Source organism: Plecotus auritus (assembly GCF_963455305.1).
Source record: "Plecotus auritus genome assembly, chromosome: 12".
NCBI lineage: Eukaryota > Metazoa > Chordata > Mammalia > Chiroptera > Vespertilionidae > Plecotus > Plecotus auritus.
Window position 1 is genome coordinate 7466200 of NC_137778.1, and position 6351 is coordinate 7472550.

The following is a 6351-nucleotide window of genomic DNA, read 5'->3' on the forward strand; positions in this document are numbered from 1 at the left end:
TGATCCTAGTGCTGGTGGTTGAAGCCCAGGAGAGCCAAGACTCATCAGGGAACAATTACAGATGAGTCCTGACCACTCCACTGTGCATCCGGCAGGAGCTGGCTGCTCACACACATCACTTGCAGACTCTTCTATGGAAATACTCCCAAAGGCAGACTCTTAACCAGGTAACCCCTGACCCTCAAGGTTAGAGTACAACCCAAAGCAAGTAAAAACATTCCTTTCAGTTTTTCTTTCCTCTTTTAAAATTTAAACCCACGCTCGGCCGGCGTGGCTCAGTGTTTGAGCATCGACCTATGAACCGGGAGGTCAGGGTTCGATTCCTGGTCAGGGCACATGCCCAGGTTGCGGGCTCGATCCCCAGTAAGGGGGGTGTGCAGGAGGCAGCCGATCAATGATTCTCTCTCATCATTGATGTTTCTAACTCTCTTCCTCTCCTTCCCTCTCGGAAATCAATAAAAATATTTATTTAAAAAATAAAATAAAATCCAGAGTTCACATTTTGGTAGTTTACCTCAAAATACATTTCCCTGAACTTTTCTAGTAGTATTAATACTCCAGTAAGCTATACTATACTACCTTTAGCTCCACTTGTCCTTGACCCAATATTTAAACCACTTGGAGTCACTGTGTTATCTCCTTTCAGTCCTGCATAACCCCTTGCCGTACAAACCATTATCCCACTGGCAGCTTGGGAAACAGACTCAGAGAGGTTATGCAGATTGCCCAAGGCAACACAGAGAGGAACGGGTTGAACTAGGATTCAGAGCCTGGTCCGCCTGGCTCCAGATCCTTGTCCTATAATCATCATTTTTCAGTAAGTAGGGGTTTCCCTTTAGGAGGTATTTACCCACTGCCCAGTGATGGCACTTGCTGCTCAGGGGTCTTGCTGACACAGGGGAATTAGCGAGGAGGGGCACCATGAAGGAAGCCCTCTCCTCAGTGAGGAGACGGAGCTTTGGGGACCGAGGGCCACTAATTCCAGCAGTTACCACCAAATCAGCCAGCAAGATGCCCAGAGGCTGGAGAGGTGCTATGACGAGCGCAGGACTGCGGGGGGCGTGGGAGTTCCCCACACATTCCTTCTCCTATTGCCCTGGCCTGGAGGGCAGAGAGCCTGGGCCCAGTCGGGGTGGGAGACCTCCCTGGCCAACAACTCTGGGAAGAAACAGCTCCTTTGTGAGCTGCAGTCAGTCACCAGGACTCGCTTCGGCTGGAGCCCAGGGGTGTCCAGCAGAACTGAGACCGAGGCAGTCAGGGTCCGAGGAAAGCCGGACACGACACTGTTTCAACCCGCATGTTCTCCGGGAGAGAGGAAGAGGGGCCCCTCCAAGAAGCACAGGCAAGCGCCCCTATAATCCGGAAGATGCTGAGCATGGAGGGAAGCATGACACAGGAGCGTCCCCATAAGGAAGCCATGATGTAGGCCAGGGGACCTGCTCCCTGACAGAGCTCCCCAGCGTGGCCTCAGCTCCGGGAGTCCTCCAACCTTCACCCTTGGGGCCACTTACCCTCCAGCTGTACCCTCGGCGCTGCTCCCTGCTTGGGGCAGCAATGTGACTTCTTGGTAAAGTCATCTGGCTTTTCTCCCCCGTGAGTGGGAACCCGCCTTGGGAGAGGCATTGCAAGCCCCTTCTCGTAGACCCCCGGTTCCAATACCAGGACCCCCAACCCACGAGGCACGTAGACCACCTTGCCCCGCTGCATCTCTCTGGCTGCATATCTGTTGAATGTCGGCACTTGGTTTAGCCCAGATGCTCATGGAGTGGCCCAGCAGACAGAGATGGGGAACACGGTAAGGAGCAGGCCTTGGCCCGTGGAGATAAGAGGACACAGGAGGGCCCCTGTGGGAGCGGTGCTCCTGCTGAGTCAGAGGGCACGTCTGCCTCTTCTGGGTTCTGCAGTGAAGGAGGCTCCCACTTCCTGGGTGAGTCTGGGGGAGTCACACACTCACTGAGCCTCATCTTTCCTTCCGCCCCACAGGGAGGGGAATCCTGCCTCTGGGAGACAGAAGTCTCTTTCTCGCTGCAGTAAAGCTCTCTGGTTCCCTGGGAGAAGGGAGAGGGAGGGAGACAAGCAGTGTTCCTGCTCATCTGTCTCTCCAGAGGATCCAGTCTAGAGGTGGTGTGGTCCTCAGGCTCGCCAGCAGGGGGAGGCAGGCCTCCGTCTTGTCTCCCAGCTGCCCCGCCTGGGAGCAGGGCTGGCGGTTGAGGAAGTCGGGGCCTCAACAGGTGTTGCTTCATGCAAGGTGTGTTTCTTGCAGCTCAGAAAATATACCCTGTCCCCAGAGGCCTAAAATAGTCGGTTGTGATTATTTAAAGCCAGTCACTATTTCTCACCATCTGACTTCCTGTGGGGGGGCGGGGGGAGGGACGGGGGGAGGTGGAAGTACTTGAGGCCAAAGGGCGTGTGAGCCCTCTCCTTGCAAGGAACGCCTGTGTCTGTCTCTGGGCTTTGTCCGCAATGGTGGGAGGGCTTCTCCTGCAGCAGCCAGGCCTGTCCTGTGCTTGCTGAGGGCGCTGCTGGGGCGGGGGAGGGTCCAGAACCACTCACCCGTGTTTAGCCCAGGAAGGAGTTGCTCTGTAGGCCCTGCCATGGGGAGGATCCGCCTGGGTGGCCTCCCAAGATGGCCCCTGGAGTCAGCCCTGCCCCATGCCCTGCAGCGACCCCTCCCTGTGCTCCTGTCCTCCAGGTCAGAGGGGGTCGGGGCACAGGGAGTCGTGCTCACTTCTCTGGCCAGAGGAAAGGGGCCAAAAGGTTGCAAAACAGCCTTTAGGTTCTTAGACAAGAAGGCAAAACAAGAGCTTAGCGAGATCACTGTCTTACCCAGAGGCAAGTAATTGCTCATCAGATCAGCCAGCCTGGGCTCTGTCGCCTGCTGAGCCCCAAGAATGGATCCTGCCCGGCTGGGGGTCAGCCTGATGGGGGCAGGTAGGAAAGCATGGCTTCTACCCCAGTCCCTGGTCTTGGGGGGGATGAGGGGGGGATGCTGACCTCCCCTTGGGAAACCACAACAGAGATGCTATTGCAACTAGGATGGTTCAGGCTGGTGGAGAGGGGTCTGCAGCCATACTGGCAGAGAATGAACTCAAACTGGGAGGTAGACCAAATGCGGGGCCCTTCCTCCCGCCCAGTCGGTGGCTCTCCTCTTGCTTCCTGACAGCCCAGAGCCCCCCTTTTAAACACTGAAGGGCCACCATGTGACCTTCCTCCCATCTTGGGGGTACAGACAAGGAGCTTAGGAGTGACAAGGCCTGAAGAAGCTTCCTGCCCGGGGACAGGGGTCCAGAGGGCTGGGTACGGGGCCTGCCTTCCAGACACGGAGGAAGCAGAGGAGCTGTCTGGCCGATGACAGGAGCAAGGCCTCCCTCTACTTTTTGCCCTGAAGTGACCCAGGACCCGTGGGCCGGGCAGGCACGCACAGTGGCACCAATAGTGGCTGAGCTCATTCCGGAAAAGACCACAGAGCACTTTAACTTACAGTGATTTCACATACCTTTGTTCTGTGAGATAAATTAGACAACGAAGCTCAGAGAAGTTAAGTAACTTACCCCAGGACACACAGCAAGGATCTCGGATTCTACAGCCCAAGGCTGCACTGGGTCTTTAGGGAGCCTGTGCCCCTCACCGCCCCAACTCCCGCAGGCAGAACATTGGTGACAATAACAGCCCGTCATTGCTCAACGGGTCTGGGACTTGTTTTTGTTTTTATTTCTCAGGTCACCAGAGTTGGTGACATCTGGAGACCTGGCTCGCAGGAACCAAACACCCTGCAGGCAGATGGGCAAACAGAATGCCAACCTATTTGTTTAGAGGGACTGTGACTTGTCACTAAGGCTGGTGGTGGGGTTCTGCTGGAGCCACCCCTGTTCACCCAGGCGGCCCCCAGCGAAGGGAGCGAGCCCAGCCGGGAGGACGCGCATCTGTCAGAGTGGACAGGGGGTGGTGACCTGCCAGGGAGCCTCAGGGAAAGGCGTTCTGGGCTGACAGTGTCCCTGGCAGAGTCCTCACGCCTCAGCCTCCTCATCGGCCACCTGAGCTAATCCCAGAACAACCCAGAAGCTCTGGGAGGAGCGTAAGACACCATGCGCTCATGACAACGTGCAATCACGGGGAGCCCTTGCATCTGGGGCAGTGGCAGCGCCCCGTCCTTAGCCAGGGGTACTTACAACGGCTGCCTCTGGAAACAGCTGCCTGGCCGGGCTGCGCTGGATCCGCCACGAATTCTTGCCATTCCTCTGAGCCCTTCTCTGACACCGTGTCTCTCCAGAGAGCCAGATGCCCAAATAAGTCACAGGGCTGCCACTTTATTTGGTGACATTCTTCTCCGGAGGGTGTTCACCACTCACCTTCACGGAGACTCCGTTCTTCAGGATTGGAGGACACTGCACCTCACTCCTCACCCACACGCCCTCCCTCAGGCTTCCAGTCCGGGACCTGGGTGCCAGCCTGTCCCAACGCTTCCCGAGTGTGATGTCAGCCATGTGACTTCCCCTCGTAGGACCTCAGTTCCCGCACCTGTCAGTTGGGGCACGGCCACCCCTAGGCTGTTGGGAGGATTAGACTTGAAATGTGTAAGATGTCTGCCGCCTTGCCCAGCATGTGGGGGTCTTGGTAAATTGCAACTTTTGTTATCATGAGAGTGAGGTGGGTTTCATAAGCTTCAATTTAAAGATTCATCTCTCCCTGACCAATTTGGCTCAGTGGATAGAGTGTCAGCCTGTGGACTGAGGGGTCCCAGGTTCGATTCCGGTCAAGGGCATGTACCTTGGTTGCGGGCACATCCCCAATAGGAGGTGTGCAGGAGGCAGCTGATCGATGTTTCTCTCTCATTGATGTTTCTAACTCTCTATCCCTCTCCCTTCCTCTCTGCAAAAAAATCAATAAAATATATTAAATAAATAAATAAATAAATAAAGATCTCATCTTTGTAACTGTGGTGTGACTAGGGCTAATGACAAGTCTTTTTTTTTTTTTTTTTTTTTTTTTTTACTATATTTTTATTGATTTCAGAGAGGAAGGGAGAGAGAGATAGAAACATCAATGATGGGAGAGAATCACTGATAGGCTGCCCCCTGCACACCCCACACTGGGGATGGCACCCGCTACCCAGGCCTGTGCCCTGACCGGGAATGGAGCCGTGACCTCCTGGTTCATAGGCTGACGCTCACCCACTGAGCCACGCCGGCCGGGCTGATGACGAGACAGTCTAGGTGGATTACCGTCAGAGCCCATGGCTGCTGGAGAGGAACTTCACAAGCAGGGTGACAGGGGCTGTTTCCTGTGAATGTCTGAACCAGGCCTGCTGTGTCCCTCCCCTCCCGGGCCCTCCCTCAGGTCAGTGTCCCAGATCCCTCTGGTCCCTTTTCAAGTGTCCACTCGGGGCAGAGCGTGGAAGCTGAGGAAAGGGGAAAGGGAGGACACCCTGCAGAGTGGTCTGCCCCCGGCACCCCACAGTGTTTCTAGCCTGGAGGCCTGAGGGCTCCCAAGGAGCCGGGAGATTTGGGGGCGGGTGAATGGAGAAGAGGCTGTGTGAGGCCTTCTTCTCCCCAGTGGCCCCCTCCCAGCCTTTACCCCCCCACACACACACTCTCTACACAACCCCCTGAGAGAGTCGGGAAGTCCCCAAGCAGGTCTTCCCGGGGACACCCAGTTCAGGCACAGCTCCAAGAAAGCACACAGCCTGCTCCCCACCGCTGCGACCTGGAGCCGCCGGGCCGGAAGCAGGCACAGCCCCGAGCAGACACACAACCACGGCCCCTTGTGCTGTGGTGCCCAAGAAAGCTTACAAAGTCCCCTCAGACTGTCCCCCCAATCCCTGCTCACAGCAGTCGTGGGGGGTAAGCACAACAGATGTTTTGTTTCTGTTTGTTTGTTTTCATGAGGGTGGGGTTTTTTTTGCATTTCAGAAACTTTTTAAAAAATATGTTTTTATTGATTTCAGAGAGAGGAAGGGAGAGGAAGAGAGGGATTGAAGCATCAATGATGAGAGAATCACTGGTTGGCTGCTTCCCCCATACCCCTTACCCACGACCCAGGCATGTGCCCTGACCTGGTATTGAACGATGATCTCTTGGTTCATGGGTCGACACTCAACCATGAGCCACACCGGCTGGGCTTGTTAAACCACAGAGTCGAAGGGGTTTTCTGAAACGTGCTAAAAGTATAATGACTTAATGTCTTGAGCATTTAATTAAAACTCTACCAAACTCTAGATTGTATTCAACCACCTCACTTGCCTAATGCTGTGAGTTTTGCTGGCTTCCTCATTCTCACAGGGGCAGTGCTCTGGCTTGGGGAAGGGGAGCCTACTAGTACTCCAGGGTACAGACTCTGTATTTGAACATTCGG

General features: G+C 55.3%; 1 protein-coding gene across 1 annotated transcript in view; it reads right to left on the reverse strand.

Annotated features, from left to right (window-relative positions):
- The window catches only part of CD48 (CD48 molecule), a 67776-nt gene extending 63344 nt beyond the window's left edge, over positions 1-4432 (reverse strand). The window contains exon 1 of the mRNA XM_080648291.1: positions 4170-4432. The gene's annotated coding sequence lies outside the window, so the exon portion shown is untranslated. The remainder of the gene's footprint in view (positions 1-4169) is intronic.
- Between the last annotated feature and the right edge of the window lie 1919 nt (positions 4433-6351).